General features: G+C 31.4%; 1 protein-coding gene across 2 annotated transcripts in view; it reads right to left on the bottom strand.

The window, feature by feature from the left end:
• Window positions 1-16,170, bottom strand: part of For (cGMP-dependent protein kinase foraging) — a 79,874-nt gene that overhangs the window by 55,884 nt on the left and 7,820 nt on the right.

Consider the following 16,170-nt stretch of genomic DNA (forward strand, 5'->3'; position numbering starts at 1 on the left):
ATTTTTTATAAAATAATAAAATGAAAACTAAGATATAATTTGAGATGCGATTATTCAAATTATTTTTATCCGTTAAAATTTTAACATATCATTAACTTTGAAATCATAATCCTTTACATCTCTAATTAAAAAGGAATTGATGAGAAGTGTATAATGAGCAATTATTATTAATTATGACGATGAAGAAGAATTAATCGTGCTCATAAAAAAAAATTATACATAGATTGTTAAACATCAATTTTAACATATCTTTTTGTTTGGAATTTTTTCGTGCTTGGTCAAGGATTTTTCCATTTTTTTTTCTTTTTTTTTTTCTTTTTATTATTACAAAATTAAAGTCGAATAGGAAAATTTATAATACCGATGAAAAGAAACAGATTTAATAATATTATTTTATATTACAAAGAAGTTTATTTATTGAACAAATAATATATATTATATAAGTTTACTTGGATAACATCGAACAGAGAAATCTTTCAACTTAACCGCTCACATCACAAAAAAAAAATATATTTTTAGAACTATACCATATAAATCTACATAACAAAATTCAGCGGAGAATTCCTAAGCTGATATCACAAAAAACGCTTATACCACAAAAAAAGATGTTATTTCAAAATCTACATTATAAATCTACTGCAGAGCAGTATTTTAATATTATATTAAATACTATATTAAAAATTCATATAAATTCATCCTATATAAAAAGTTTCAAAAAATAAATCCTTCTAATTAACATTTGAGTAATTTTATATTTCTAAAATTCCTATTTCTATATATATAAAAAAAAAAAAAAATTAAAAAATTAAATATCAAAATTGAATGGAGAAATTCTTCTATTTAATATCGCTATTCAAACGTCTTATTTTTAAAATTTTAATATTTTTGCAAAGAATATCTTTCCTTCACCTTTCACACATCCAGGTTATGAATCTACATAACAAAATCAAACAAAGAATCCTTCAACCATAATAATTACCAACCTACTTACATTGCAAACAACCTTGTATTTCTCCTCGTATACCATTATTCGTAATTATTTGAACGTAAAAAATTTTTCAGCGAACCTGTTTCTCATTGATAAACAGTGAATATCTATGCATTTGTGAAAAACTAAAAAAAAAAAAAAAAAAAGAAAAAGAAAAAGAAAAAAAAATAAAAAAAAATGCAAAAATATAAAATATTCAATATATAATTAAAAAACTTATTATTTAATCGTGTTTATAAATATACAAATACATTGCATATTGATATATCAATTTTTAGAGAATTGATTTTAGATAACTAAAACAAATATAAAAATTAATACACAAAAATGTCGATTGAGGCTTATTTACTAAATTGTAAAGGAATTGAAGTTTGCATTAGATAAAATGAGACACGGGCAGAAAGAAAGACAGCTTTATCTCTGTTACACCACAACGCCACAGAGTGGCGCTCTGTGTCATTCTATCTGTCTCACTTTATCTACCAACGCAAACTTATTTTAACAAATTGTTCATAATTTAATAAATAAGTTTCAATCGTCTTGTGCATTAATCTTTATTTTTTAATCTTTATTGTATTTGTTAACCTTTATCTATATTTCTTTTAAAATTAATTCTTTGCGTTTTATGAATATATTTAATACTCTATAAATAAAAAAAATATTATATAGATCATTTTACTCAGATAAATTAATATTATTACAAATATTTTACAAATTGCAAATTACAATCGAACTCGAAAATATATTTTAATTATTATTTTGATCAATTAAACGTTAGCATGTTTGAGCTTGAATTTAATAAATATATCATATCCAAATTTGAATTTTGGATATAATCGAATCATATCATCGAATTTTAATTAACTTTTAAATCAATATATTGAGTTATAATATTTCTTAATACTTTTCATCCTTATTTTAAAAACAATATTCATCATCATAGCATACCATAGCGATAACATAATAAAATCGTGATAATAGATAACCACGTCCTACACAAAATTCCTACGAAAAAAAAAAAAATGAAAAAAAAAAACGAAAACCAATTGGACAAATAAACGTCCAATTTCCCAGACGAAATTTCACAGGCCCACTATCATCGCCGTGTCGTCAGCAACAATGACGAACGCGGCTATTTTCAGGCCCACTTGCATTATCCAAAGGACGTCTCCACGGAGGCAGACGGTGGATAATAGACTCTCATGATTCATTCGTACATCGCGTATCGGTGCGTACATACCACACGTTACGATAAATCGTGTTACGATAAATAATCTTGGGGCTACATATATATATATACACATATACACATACACGATAGTCCAATTATCACGGCTTAATCTCGCGCGTCACAGGGTCCCGATTATTTACAAGCGTCAATGGCGACGATTTCCATATATAAATTGGCGCGGCGCTCCAGTCGGTGGGGGAGGGGAGGGGAGGGTGCCGTGTTCGATTGAATAGAGGAAGCCACGCGGCGGCATACAAATCTTTTTGCGCCTTGTTTGGATGTCTCACCTGGCGACGTGACGATATTCGAGCCCCCCCGGTAAATATTGCGAAGCGACACGTTGCCTCGCTTTCGACGTCCAGATTTCCGCTCTTCGTGCCTCGGTGCCTCTCGCGCGTTATACGGGAGGGAAGGTGATTAGGGTTGGATTTATTATGGTAATCGAATCCACGAGTTATGGCGTGCGGTTTGACGAGGTGTTTAAACGTAATTAATAATTTATGGGATTAATTCCTGGAACGTACGTATATATATTTTATTTTTTTTTAATAACCTCCTTACCTTGGCCTTGGATGAATTTTTCATAGGATCGTCGATCTTTCTCCTTTTTTTCCCTCGCGCTCTTCTTCTCGATCGATAAGACGATTTATAATTGACGGCCGATATTTTTAACTTTGATTTTTTTAACGATTTTTAAATAATTCCTTTTCGTATAATATAATATAAATAATATGATATAATTCTTTGCATGAAATTTGATATATCATCGAAACTTATCGGACTGTATATTAATTATATACGGGACAAGTTTTTATTTCCTTGCCTCGCCTGTTATTTATTCGCTTTATAACGATCAATTATTGCCACGGTGTAATACGTTCATACGCCGGGCATAATTCGTACGTGTTGCAAATATCAAGTGTTTCGAATATGTAACGCTCTTACTTAGCTGTATTATTAGAACAAGCATGACGCCGCGTATATTCCAAAGGTGCTCGTAAAACTCACGCCGTGAAAACGATTTTCCTCGTGTTACAGAATATGAATTACAACGGTTAACCTGTTGCAAGCCCCGCCACGATTCTTTGTGTCATTTTTGATCTCTAATCGAGAGATAATATACATTCGAAAATATATACATTATATATCGCAATTTGGGACGACTTTCGTAGAGGAAGATATCATATATCGAGAAGAAGAAATAATACACACGAGTTTTAAAATTTCTTTATATATATAAATAAATTTCAAAATACAAATTTTTGAAAACGATCCAATTGTTATTTTTTTATCATTATAACGCGTGCTCGAATCTTCTCTGTCGATTCGACGAAAAATTGCAAAACGGAGAGAGCGTTCCTCGTATTTCTCCGAAAACGCGTTTTACAGGAATCGAAGAAATGGGGGGGGGGCGGGAAAATAAATGCGAGCGAGGGAAAATAAATGGATTGAAGCGTTGTGGTAACTCGAGAGCTGCACGGTAACGCTTAATGCAACAGCGATAAAATAATAAGGGAACGAATATTAAAGTGTAATATCGAGAAGGCGATTTTCTAATCCAAATAAATATAATAAATTTATCTTTTCCCATCTTTTCCGATATTTTATCGATATTAATATCCTTGGATTAAATTTCAAACACCGTTTTATCGAAACCTTTAATTTTCTTTCACGCGTTTTGTAATCGCGCGAGCGATCTTATTATACCGAGATATTTATAAAATATTCGGACCGTGCAACGTTTTGAGCGTTGTTAAACGCTTTCGAAAATATTTTAAGAATTCTTATCCAAATTGCAAACAAAACGTTTCAGAAATGAAATTCAAAAATAATAATGAAGCGTGATAGGAAATATTTAGATGGTGATTCATCAAAACGGAACTGGATAAGCTAAAGAGGTTAAAATTATAATTGTATATATATATATATATATATATATATATATACACATATACCAGTCGAACGAAAGTGATTACAATGCGTGATTATTCAAAAAAAGAAAAAGAAAAGAAAAAATAAATGAATATTCAATTAAGTTGAAACGTGAGAAGAAGAATATTTATTCTTTTCGTGTAATATCGTAATACACTTTGCACTTGTTGTTGTTAATTAAAATTGCAGTATTTCTATTATTGACGCATTTGCGGTTGATAATTTTATCGAGATCTTAAAATAGAAAAGCGTAAGCCTTGCGATTACGAAGGCAAGGACAATAGTTTAAAATATTTCAAGTTTCCTTCCCGTTGTTAGATTAGAACCAGGACACGGAAACAAAGAGGATGGAAACATAGGGATAGAATTGTCTCTATTCAACGCTAAACTTCAATTGTTTACAACTTCATAAACAAGTCTCGGCCGACATGTTTGCATATCGTGTTCCTTTCATGCTTGTTTCGACTCCTAGAATCGATTCTCCAAAAATGCCTCCTCGTTGTATTCAAAGATTTATTTATTATTTCATTAAAAAAAAAAATTATATTAAGAAAAAAATATTTCACATGTAATAATACAATTATTTCAACAACTACAATTATTAATCAATTTGTTAAATGAAATATGTAGAAATGATTATTTCAACTACAACTTATTAATCAATTTGCTAAATGAAATATGTAAAAATGATTGTACAAATTAAAATAAGTATTGTTGATAAAAAAAATAAGAAAAAAAAAAACGATCCTAAAGAAATCCACTTTCCATAGAATTTCACGCAGAGATATTTGTTTATGGTTCCCCTGAAGAAGGTACACACAGTCGATGACCAGCCAGCATTGAATGAGGCCATTAAAGATCCGCTTGTGTTATCGAGGAACGAGTTTCAAACGTGAAGAAATAGGAGAGAGAGAGAGAGACGACACGGGGAGAGTAAAAGAAGCTAGGTGCGACCGGTCTATGGGATTCTCGTGAGCGCCATAGGATGTCGTAGCAGGTGCTCGAGTCTACAAGGTGTTCATGGCAAGCAGGAAAATTTAAAGTCTGATTTTATGGGGCGAAAAGTTGGAAATCGACGAATGTCGAAGTTGGAAACTTTTTATTTTTCTCGAACGAACAATTTAATTTAATTTAATTTAATTTTCATTGGATTTTGTTCCTCTTCTTTGTAAAAGAAAGATTAATCCTGCAATAAATCGTGAGATACTCGTTTTCCATCGACTTCCTTTTGGACACTCTGTATATGTATATATATATATACCTTCTCTTCTAGAATTTTTACTACCTGCTTTTGACAAATTATCCCGCGTGAATGAAGGTTAGATCGTAACAATATCGTGAACTTGTGGTGAATCGATTGAATTTGAAGAGAAGAGAAGTCGTGGGGAAATAGGGGATACGAAGGAATAGGGAATCAGGGGTGCAGATTAATTAGCTTTTCATACAATGGAATGGTAAAATGGTACGATAGGAAGGTGTTTGATCGTGTGCGAATCTGTTCAAATAAGATTGATGGTTTTTTTTTTCTAGAGAATAGACTATATAACTCTTAAAATTCGTAGGAATTTATTTACTTGTATCTTTTAACGTGTTTAAAATTAATTGATTAATTTTTTTTTATATTGTAAAATAGTAAGGTGATTTTTATTCTAATAAGAGAAAAATATTTATTTCGATATAATCGGTGTTTTATCGTGAAAGGATGTTTCGTTTGTGGAATGGATTCGAAGGTGCATTATGTATTTTTCGTTAGTTGCTATTTAATCAATCTATGGAGGTTCTTCGAAACAATGGCTCGTGTACGTAATTGTATTGGTATTTGAATAATAACCGACGATGGTGCAGGCGTAATTACTTCCTGTTTGTTAATCAATTGTAAACGCGTACCTTTCTATCTTGGACTTTTCTCTTTACACGGTGTATAAATATAAACAAATTATTCAGAAATCAAACTGATCAAACTTTCTTATATTTGTAAAAAAAATATATATGCAATAATTTAAATGTGTGAAAATTAAAAAATCAAGAACAAAATCAGAAAAATACAATAAGTAATGCACGAGTAGATGAATAAGTAAGCATCAGCGGTTAATAGTCACTAGTGGCTCTTTCTCTTTACACACTGTATAAGTATAAACAAATTATTCAGAAATCAAACTGATCAAACTTTCTTATATTTGTAAAAAAAAATATATATAATAATTTAAATATGTGTGAAAATTCAAAAATCAAGAACAAAATCAGAAAAATATAATAAGTAATGCATGAATAGATAAATAAGTAATCACTAGTGACTCTTTCTCTTTACATATGTATAACTATAAACAAATTATTCAGAAATCAAATTGATCAAATTTTCTTATATTTGTAAAAAAAAATATATATATAATAATTTAAATATGTGTGAAAATTAAAAAACCAAGAACAAAATCAGAAAAATAAGTAATGCACGAATAGATGAATAAGTAAGCATCAGTGGTTAATAGTCACTACTGGCTTTTTACATGGTGTATAACTATAAACAAATTATTCAGAAATCAAACTGATCAAACTTTCTTATATTTAAAAAAATATATATATATATAATAATTTAAATATGTGTAAAAAATTAAGAAGAAAATCAGAAAAATACAATAAATAATGCACGAATAGATGAATAAGTAAGCATCAGTGGTTAATAGTCACTACTGGCTCTTTACATGGTGTATAACTATAAACAAATTATTCAAAAATCAAACTGATCAAATTTTCTTATATTTGTAAAAAAAAAAATATATATAATAATTTAAATATGTGTGAAAATTAAAAAACCAAGAACAAAATCAGAAAAATAAGTAATGCACGAATAGATGAATAAGTAAGCATCAGTGGTTATTAATAGTCACTAGTGGCGCTAGTGTCGCATCATGGTCAATCAAGAATTTAGAATTCGGATAAATTTTCCTACATCGTAGAAAAGAAATGGAAAAGTCGAAAGGATGGCCGATGAAAGATCACGTTTTAATTGTCGTTTAACGCAGAGTGTGGATTTATCTGTGATCTAATATCTATTTTTAAGTACGTGTTCTCTTTTATCTTCGTAATCCATCACGATATAAAACTTCGAAATAACATATAGTACAATAAACAATACGTATTTTCTTCAATAAATATAACTTACTATCGATTTATTTAATCAATTGATAAATATATATACATAGTATAGATTAAAAGATTGTTTGAGAAATTTCGAAATAGAAGATACACAAAGTATACAAGAGCGACGATACACGCGAGACAGAGACAAAACAACGATAGATATACTACAATACATACTGCCTCGTTCTATTCCTTTCATTCCAATCATCTTCAATATACCTTACACACCAAATTTCACGTTCTATCACGTTCTCTATAATCGACCATCCGATACGAATTAGAATTCCTATCCAAAAAAAAAAAGAAAGAAAGAAAGTCAAAGAAGAAAAGAAAACACAAGAGGAACAAAAATAGAAATAGCAGAGGAATAGAAGAGAATAGATCGAGGAAGAATGGAGCGAAGGGAGAAAGAAACGTTGAAAAAGGAAGAAGAGAAGAGAACGACGGAGGGAAATGGTCGAAGAAAAAGAAAAAGAGAGAGGAATGGTGAAGGGCAGAAAAAAAGGCAGAAGAAGGGAAAAGGAGAATGGGCGTGAATGGAGCACACCGGTGGAAGTTTCGTGCGCGCGTCAAGTGCAGGCAGGCCCGGTTGCTGCCGGTGCAACGACCTTGAGAATTCGGCCTCGGGTGTGAACGTTTCGAAGCCGGCTTCCTGCGGGCGTGCACACGTTCCTTCGAGCGGGGCACACGCGCGCGCGCGATTTCATGAAAACGATCGTTAGCGCGGCAACGGCGCGTAACGATGACGTCAGAAGCGACGTGAACAGTCGCAGCCTGCGCTCGACAAACCTGAAAGGTATTATTTTTCACGCCACTTCCCACACGCGCGCGCTCGCGCGCACAACACCGGTTGATCGTAATACGCCGCCGGCCCGATCTCTGGCCCCGGATGAACTTCGAGGGGAGCCGGCGGTTTTATCGGCTCGCGTTGAAAGAAGAATCGGGTCCAGTGTTCGTTATCGACCGGTTACGGAGAAGAAGCTTGGACACGTAAGCGAAATTTCTCTTTTTATTTTATTCTATTTTATTTTTTTTCTTTTCATCGCGGAGAGTAGTAATTCAACGCTTGACGAGAGAGAGGTCCGAGAATTTGATATCGCGTGTGGGACCGTGATGGCGGCCGTTTTAAAGGTAGATGATTTAGACGATTTTTCTTCGTTCTATTAATCGAAAGGAAGATTATTTGTAATTTTTTAATCGATTTCAGGCAGAAATCTCAACGATCGAAGAGAATTATATTAATAAATTATAATAAATAATTTATCATTCAAAGACCGTTTCAAAGGTGATGATTTTTCTTGATTCTATTAATCGAAAGGAAGATTATTTGTAATTTTTTAATCGATTTCAGGCAGAAATCTCAATGATTGAAGAAAATTATTTAATAAATTATAATAATTAAAAATAATTTTCAAAGGTCGTTTTAAAGGTGTAGATGATTTTTCTATTAATTGAAAGGAAGATTATTTGTAATTTTTTAATCGCTTTCAGGGAGAAATCTCAAGAGAATTATTTAATAAGTTGTAATAAATAATTTATCGTTCAAAGATTGTTTTAAAGATGTAGACGATTTTTCTTGGTTCTATTAATCGAAAGGAAGATTATTTGTAATTTTTTAATCAATTTCAGGCAGAAATCTCAACGATTGAAGAGAATTATTTAATAAGTTGTAATAAATAATTTATCAAAGGCCGTTTTAAAAGTGTAGATGATTTTTCTTCGTTCTATTAATCGAAAGGAAGATTATTTGTAATTTTTTAATCGCTTTCAGGAAGAAATCTCAACTATTAAAGAAAATTATTTAATAAATTATAATAAATAATTTATCGTTCAAAGGCCGTTTTAAAGATGATTTTTCTTGGTTCTATTAATCGAAAGGAAGATTATTTCGCTTTCAGGGAGAAATCTCAACGATTGAAGAGAATTATTTAATAAGTTGTAATAAATAATTTAACGTTCAAAGGTGTAGATGACTTTTCTTCGTTCTATTAACTGAAAGGAAGATTATTTATAATTTTTTAATCGCTTTCAGGGAGAAATCTCAAAAGAATTATTTAATAAGTTGTAATAAATAATTTATCGTTCAAAGGCCGTTTTAAAGGTAATTTTTCTTGGTTCTATTAATTGAAAGAAACATTATTTGTAATTTTTTAATCGCTTTCAGGGAGAAATCTCAACGATTGAAGAGAGTTATTTAATAAGTTGTAATAAATAATTTATCGTTTAAAGGTTGTTTTAAAGATGATTTTTCTTCGTTCTATTAATCGAAAGGAAGATTATTTGTAATTTTTTAATCGCTTTCAGGGAGAACTCTCAAGAGAATTATTTAATAAGTTGTAATAAATAATTTAACGTTCAAAGGTGTAGATGACTTTTCTTCGTTCTATTAACTGAAAGAAAGATTATTTGTAATTTTTCAGGGAGAAATTTCAACGATCGAAGAGAATTATTTAATAAGTTGTAATAAATAATTTATCGTTCAAAGGTGTCGTTTTAAAGGTGTAGACGATTTTTCTTGGTTCTATTAATCGAAAGGAAGATTATTTGTAATTTTTTATTCGCTTTGAGGGAGAAATCTCAACGATCGAAGAGAATTATTTATTTCCATAATAAATAATTTATCGTTCAAAATTACTGTTATAGCTATAAATAAAGTTATTAGTCGAAGCAATCTTGCTTTAAGAAATTTTATTTTTGCGTATTAAATTAATACCCAGCCCTGCTCTTTAAACTTAATAAATGCAAATGAAAATAAATGTACCTTGACATTAATTTAAATACATAAAACACGTAATATCACACGAAAGGTTATTAATATCTTACACGAATATCTATAAAAACCTACAAACATTTTTCCCATTGACATTACAATTTATTTTAATAACAAGGAAAGATATCGTTCCCCCTCTTTCCTTTAAATTCACATACCGAACGAATATGCGTATATACTCCACTCCATCCATCGCGTTATCTATTCGAATCTAATACTATATCCGTTGGCAACTGTATCTCGCGCCTCTTATCTCGCGAAAAACGACGATACTCCATTTTCTACCCGCCTATCCCCTCCCCGCCACCTCGCTCTCCCAGAAAGTATCGAAAGAACGCGAAGCGGTTGTCCGCCACTGCACAATCAGGAGGACGATTAATTGGCCGGCGCGCAAGGAGCGTTCCAAGAGGTCCATTAAAAATCGTTGCGAATCGGCAACGATGTGCCGGGTCTACAAGCGCATCGCCGCCACACCGGTGGACAAAAGCGAGGGGGGGAGAGGAGACAAGGGATAAGAGGGGGGAGGAAAAAGAAGAAGGGAAGAGGGCAGCGAAGTTTAAATCTAAAATTAAGCCGGGCTGCTCCTGACCTGGGTTCCGATCGCGTATAACTCAGTGTCAAAATGCGAGTCAAATTTCGAACGCGTGCCCACAGAATGCTTTCCGTGGCGCCACTCTAACGCAGCCGTTTCCTCTCCACGAACCGGTCGTGCCACGATGCCATTGCTCATTTCCTTACACTTGCACGATCAGGTCCTCTCTCGCTTCCTATTTCATCTTATTTGTTTCGTTTTAGATTTTCTCGTATATATATATAAGAAAAAGAAAAGTGGAATAATACAAAATGGCACTCGACGATATAATTGATCGAGCAATTAAATCGAAAAAGAAGAGTTTGTAATTAAAATCGTTAAAATTTTTATATTATAATTATTATATTTCCCTCGATCATTTTTTTTTTATTTAGTGTCGATCAATTATTTCACTTTGTTTCCTTTTCTGTCTTCCCTATCTTCGAATTAATCTGTAATTGTCCCATTCATAAAATTTAAAGATAGATCTTTCATTATCTATCTTTCCAATTATAAAAACAAGTGCATAAATATTAACAAATAATGCGTAAAAATATTTTGTAGAATTTGTAGATGGAATTCCAATTATATGAACTTGTTGGGATACAGTGGTTTTAGTTTCGTTTATAACCGAGTAACAATTTTTAAGTTAAATAGTTAATGGGTGTTTCGTGTATGCAAGTGGTTTCCACATTTGGTTATAAATACAGTGGGATCTCGATTAAACTGGTCGATCGAGATCTAAAAGATAGTCAGACTCGGGGAGGAATTATTGAAATTGTATTTTTAAAATTTTTTTACATGTGAAGATACATCTTTACCACTTTTTGTAATATGTATAATTATTGGGCCAGACATTTCCACTTGTTCATTATCCTATCGATTTATGGATCAAGATCGTAAGAAAGAAATTCGATAAGTCTGTTATTAAGATTTTCAATCAAACAAGTAAGTAAATTATTCGTATCCGTGTTTCGAGAGATATTTCCACTTGTCAAAGAAACAATCTTACGTTTTTTTTCTTTTTCTTTCTCTTAAAAAATTTATATCTCATAATATTTAAATTTTAAATTCGATATCTCGAAATTGAAGGAAAGGTGAGAAACTTAATAGCCAATTTAATCGAGATATATACTTATCCTGTAAAAATTATAATATCTTATCGAAAATTTTTTCACTTTATATTCGTAATGATATTGCGCATAATTAAATTTTATCGAAGAATTATGAACCTTCAACTTGCAAAATAAAATATTTCAATCGTATATATAATTATAAATTATAGGTGAGAACATTTTAATCGGATATATTTTTTATATGCAATTTATTTATATTAAACCGAAGGAAATACTTACACACTTACAATTATACAGTTCTTGTTATAATCCTTTCTTTTTTTTTTGTTAAATCCTTATGATAAAAATTTCGAACGATCTCGAAAAAATAAAAAAAAAAAAAAAGGCCTTAATTACCACGGTGTGTCCTGTTTCAGAAAAATCGTCTGAATATTTACTAATGTGATAATTGGTGGGAAATCTCTTTTTGCCCGGAAAAAAAAATGGCAGGATGTGGATGTGCAGAACATATTTCGTATTTTAATTCAATTAGCTTCTACGGGGGTTATTCTTGATACACAACGATACATAATAATAGTTGGTACATGTTATCCTTCAGATCGGAAAAAGAATTTAATTCAACAACGCGATACGTCTAATTTTTTAAAATGTTTAATCGCTTTTCATGGTCATTAAGAATAATTAATAATTGTTTTTGTAATTGGAAAGATAGATGATGAAAGATCTATCTTTAAATTTTATGAATGGGACAATTACAGATTAATTCGAAGATAGGGAAGACAGAAAAGGAAACAAAGTGAAATAATTGAAATTATCTTTGCAACATGAAATTATACAACTTTAATACATATACATATTTCTAAAAATTTTAATAATTAATGATATATCAAATTTAATATAGATAACAGAAAAGCATACAAATGATCGTTCTTTCTATTTTTTTTTTTTTTAACAAGTTTTTCGTATTTTAGAAAATTGCACTTAAAAAACCACGAATTATCGATGCTTTCCTATCAGCACGTGCTCCCATTTATCGTTTGCGACGTTTCAGCAAAAAAAAAAAAAAAAAAAAAAAAAAAAAAAGTGGCAGCAGACACAATAGCGTCTACACTACGAAGAGAGAACAATCTGTTTCGCAATACATATATACACGGAGGAGCTTTAACCAGATGCAGGATGCGAGAACGAGAGAGAGAGAGAGAGAGAGATAGCGTTGCGAACACGAAGGTGCAACGAAACGTATCGCATTTGCAAAGTTAATACACGCCTACCATAGGCGCCAGCCTTAGAAAGTGGAATGCAAGCAAGCCTGTGGATGAGAGTGGAAGTCTGACGCCAAGCTTTAGATATCAACGATCGTGTTTTCGAATTTTTCGATGAATATCATATTTCGAGCGTGTATTGCTTCGAATAAAAGCTACAAATAATAACACGCTTGAAATAAGAAAATATTGTGTAATATACATGTATTTATAATTTTATTTATAGAGGATAATATAACTCGTGGAACGTTCTTAGAGAATCGATTATGAGAATCGAGATAAAAACACGATAAAAAATGAAAAGATATTGCAAAAAATTATAGACTAAAGTTTCTCGAATTATGGACAATCGAAGTTGGAAGTTGGAGGAAGCGAGACGGAGATAGAATGACATGGCGCGCCACACCGCGGCGCGACGGCGAAACAGAGTTGAAGCTGTCTCTTTCTACTTCCAATTCGCTTCGTCTAACGCGAATTTGTGAATGGCTCGTAACGAATAAGCTTCAATCTTCGTATATCAATTTTTGATTTCTAAAATTAAGTGTTTATATCGCGAATATATCGATATTTTGTTTATTATTTATTTACAATTAATTTGAATATATTCGTTCAAAATTATTTCTTAACAGATTTGTTTCTATTTCTTAAAAGATTATTATTTCAATTAATAAGTACATTTATTATATTTCAAATAAATATTTTAATGTACTTACTTATAAATTGGTTAAATTAAAATAATTGGAAAGAGAAAATTGTTGTAATTTATGAAGCGGAAAAAGAATGGAGTTCATTATTTAAACAATGAAGTTCGACTAGCTTCGTGAATTAATTAATATATATAAGAACCTATGGATTCTATTGTAATTACAAAAGTATTAATGCATAATAAAGGAAGGATGCGGCAAACAGTATGAAATTAATTATAGTAAACGAAGTGAAACGTGATTCGTTATCTATCAAAAGAACAACTCCCAATTAATCGTTGAAAAAGTTTTTGCATTATTTTTTTAGAGATTTTCGCTTCAGAGAAATTTGCTTCCTTAATGTTTAAACGTATAATTATAAAGAAAAATATATATATAAAAAAATGTTTCAACAAATGAATATATTTTATTTACAACTCTTAAATTAATCCTCCTCAACATTTCATCCAAAGTGTCCTCTCAATCTAAAACCGTTCAATATTTATGCAAAGAAGAAGCAGACCTTCGATTTTCGTTTGTTAATATCTCGAACGAAAGCAAACAGTTATTTTTACTTCGATCCACTCCCATTTGGTCGTTCGCCATTTCCACTTTGCGATTCTCAAAAAAAAAAAAAACCACTCTCCAGAAAAATCGATTAAAATACATTAATGCACGATTCAAATTTCTCTATTTACTCATTTTACACAATTCTCTTTACTTTTTTTATATTTCAAAAATTAATTTTCCAAAAATTAATATTATGCACTATGCGAAAAATATCGCGAAGTATTCGCAAAGTTTCAGAAAGAAAAGAAAAGAAAAGAGGAAATTTGATCGGTCTTCTTTCATTCGTGGAACGAAACTCGCCTCCAGCGAAGATTTTCCCGATCGATGGACGGATAAATCTAAAAACTCGTGAAAGAGCGTGGTGTTTAGCGAGACTAATGCTACGCCTACCTACTCGTGCGCCCGCCTGGAATGCAAATCCATCGAGGAAAGGCTCGCGTCTAAGCGCCAGCAGTGGTTCGAGACGTGATACACACGCGTGTCCCTCCTCCCCCTCCCCCCTCGATACCTGCGTACGCCCACGCTAACCCGTAGTCACCGCACGTCCTGCTTATGCCATCAAAAATTGCTGGACAAAACGGCGTATTAAGATTCGAGCCATCATCAAGGGAAACGTCTATTTTCGTCACGATTCTTGCGGCTTGCACGTGTTATTGCCGATTCTTCTGGGCGGATTTCACGGTGAGCGTATATCGATTTACGATGGGTTTATGGAAAACGTTTAAAGCAGTTCTCGTGAAGAGAATGAAGTTGTAACGCGAGAAATTATTATACAAGGCGGTGATTTGAATAACCGGTGTTATGAATATTGGTGGAGATGTATAATGTGCAATGTAACGGAGAATTATAATGTATTTATTCCCCTTTATCGTGGCGCGTATAAAAAAAAAAAAAAAAAAAAATCATAGCGCGTGAGAAAAGGAATACGAGTGTGAGAAACTTCGAATCGAGATTTAATCGAGAAGAAGGAGAAGAAGAAGAAAAATCGGCGTAAGATTCTAAAATTAATCGTTTCGAATTAAAATCTATTTTTGTATTTGCAAAGATTCAATGGAATTGAATGCAAAACAGATTTCCTTTTATGAGGACGGTTAAAGGTTTTAGTATGCTCATCAACTATAGGAAATTCATGTCGTACAATAGAGGGACGCGGAATGAATAATACCGAGAATATTGAAAATATACGTCGATCTACTATCTACAGATGTGAGTCTGTATCGAGATGAATGGATCCCATATTGAACGCAGTTTTAACGCAGCGTTTCGCAGAGAGTGTTCGCAAAATAAATTATTCGCTTCGCTCTAATCGTAAACGAGATTGATTTATTTTTTTTTTTTCCTTCGAAGAGTTTGGAATTTTTTTAAAATGTAAACGTTATATGTAATGTTTAATTGTTTCAAAAAATCACGATTAAACAATTTTTTTGCAAAATAATTTGAAATATTCCTCGCTCGACTATAATAATATTTTTATTTAATATTACTGAAATTCCTTTGATAAAATTTATTTCACCATTTATTGCCCCATTCTCTCTTTCACGGTATTTCAAAATTTATTTCTCTCACAGTCTTTTAATCCATTCCTGGATTATCATTCTAAACGATGTACGTGATCTACGGAGATTTGGGTCAAGAATTCATTTAAATCACTATTTTCAACTAATTTGTGAATTTCTCTAGGAAATATCATAAATCACCGATTCCGTGAAGAGAATATTTAGAGATTTCATTCTTTCTTCTTTTTTTTTTTTTTTTTTTCTAAAAATACATTTTTAAAAACATTAAGTAACGTATCGAGAAGATTCTTTCCACGATCGACACGTTAAATATTTTACTCCTTCTTTTTTGTTCTTTTTTTCTTGATCGTACACAATGAAAAATTTGTACAGTATTTTGAAACTAATTTACAGTGAAATGAACATAGATTTCTATGTTATATTCGCAACAGG

This window comes from Apis mellifera, linkage group LG13, assembly GCF_003254395.2.
Source record: "Apis mellifera strain DH4 linkage group LG13, Amel_HAv3.1, whole genome shotgun sequence".
Lineage (NCBI taxonomy): Eukaryota > Metazoa > Arthropoda > Insecta > Hymenoptera > Apidae > Apis > Apis mellifera.